Below are 2,056 nucleotides of genomic sequence, written 5' to 3'. Positions count from 1 at the left end.
GGCCGCTCGCCTCCGCGGAAACGGCGCCCCTCCGGCCTCGCGGGACGCGGCGGGCAGAGGCCGGGCCTGGGAACGAGGCTCCGGGGGCGCAGCGCCACGCACGGGGCGGGGACACGTGGCTTCCGGGGGGCGCCGGGCAGGGCGACCGCGGGGGCGCGGCTGGGCCTTCCGCTGGCGAGCGGCCCGGGCGCCGCCCCCCCCACCGAGGCGAGGCCCGCCCCTCCCCGGGGCGCCCCCCGGGAACCTCCCCAGCCCTTTCAGGAGGGAAGGGCCGCCCCCGCACCTCTCTGGGAATCCCCGGAGGAGCCCCACGACAAGCCCCACGTGCCAGGGCGCTGCAAGGGGCCCAATCCACTGCACACGTGTGCAAGCATCCTCGCCATGGATGCCAGGTCTGGAGCCCCCAGAGAGGCCCGGGCAGGGAGCGCCTTGCGTGGATTTGCGGCAAGACCCCAAAGTGCCTCTGGGGCTGCCAACCCCCCCCCCCCCCCGCTGGAAGAGGAGCCAGCGGCAGCCGCTGAACTGGGCAGCGACGCGCCACCAGGCCGGGCGAGGTGTGCCGCCACCGGCCAAGTTGGCTCCGCTCTGGCCACCACCTTGCAGGGCAGCCCCCAGGCAGCGGCCTGCACAGGGCACATCAGGCCCCGTGCCGCCAAGCGGGGGGCTGCCCGCCTCCACAGCCATAAGGGGGTGGGGGGCCGTCCTGCTTCCCCACAGACTGGGCCTGGGGCGAGGCTGCGGCTCAAGCTTGAGTGATGCTCACTCATGGGTGGGTGGGCCTTGAGCAGGGCTGGGGGGCTGAGGCAGCTCCGTCCCCACCCTCAGCATGCCGGCGGGTCAGAGGTAGCCCCCCGAGGCCCTTCCCTGAACGTGGCCTTGCAGAGCTCCCCCCTCCTAGTTTGCCAGCACCCCAAAGCAGGAGGCTGGTGGAGCTTGGCTGAGCATGGCCGCCGGTCACAGCCCTTCGGGAGCCAGAACCGAGGCGACTGCCGGCCGGGGAGCAGCCACATGGCACGCACACACGGCCCCCCCGGGCAGGGGCAGCCCGGGGCCTGCGTGGCGTCCTCGGTCTTCCATCTTGCTGGAGCGAGCCTCGGCCTCGGCCCCCGCCTGTCGGCTGCTGTGCCCTGGCACCGATGCAGGCCGGCCACGGCCTCCCCTGCTCGGATGGAGAGAGGGAATGAGAGTGCACCGCCGGGTGTCCTCTGTGTGGCGACCCCTCGGCCCACACCTCCGGAAGGCTCCTCTCCCCAGGTCTCACGCGGATGCTGGCTGGGCAGGGCTGGGGGGGTCGCAGCGAGCCCGTGGAACCCCTTTCACGGGGCCCAGCCACCCACCCGGCTGTACTGCAGTCGCCACGGCCTCCCCCACCAGGGCCTCAGCGGTTGCTTCTCGGGCCTCGCACACGCAGGCTGCCGCGAGGGCACATGACATGCCTCCTGCCGGCGGAGGCGCATTTCTGTGCTTCAGGAGCATTTGGGCCGGAGCATCTGGAACTGGAGATTCGCTGAGTTTGGGTTAGTATAGAGAACTTCAGCTGTGGAGCCATGTAGACATGGACTGATTGATTGATTGATTGATTGGCCAGTGAGTTGAAGAACTCGGTCTCCTCAGCACTGTGGGCCTCGGGTCCGCTGGAAAAGGGCCGGCCGGGCAGGCCCAGGCGCGAGCATCCAAGCCTCGTCTCGTCTCTCGCGGTGAAGGCAGACGCGACTCACCGAACCACATCTCAGACGCCTCCGAAAGGCTTCTGTCCAATGATCAGCCACCTCCCAGGCCGTTTGTTCCGCTTCTTAGGTATTGAAATGCTTTTGCTGTTGGTCTCAATATTTTAGCAATGTGTTTTTATTTATGCACTTATTTATCTATTTATCTTTTACACTGCTGAGTCGTTGAGCTTCCCTTGGTGCTGTGCACCAGTTCCAGACTGGACCAGAGGACAATAAAAACAGCAGCGTATTTTGCACGCGTGTTCCTACATACTCTGCAGTTCTTCCTGTTCATCACCCGCATATCACCTTGTTGCCCTGCAATGACTCCCCCCCCCCCCCCCCCC

The sequence above is a fragment of the Varanus komodoensis genome, unplaced genomic scaffold (assembly GCF_004798865.1).
Source record: "Varanus komodoensis strain SLA01 unplaced genomic scaffold, ASM479886v1 scaffold117, whole genome shotgun sequence".
Lineage (NCBI taxonomy): Eukaryota > Metazoa > Chordata > Lepidosauria > Squamata > Varanidae > Varanus > Varanus komodoensis.
The sequence above is the reverse complement of the archived record's forward strand: the minus strand, read 5'-3'. Positions refer to the sequence as shown.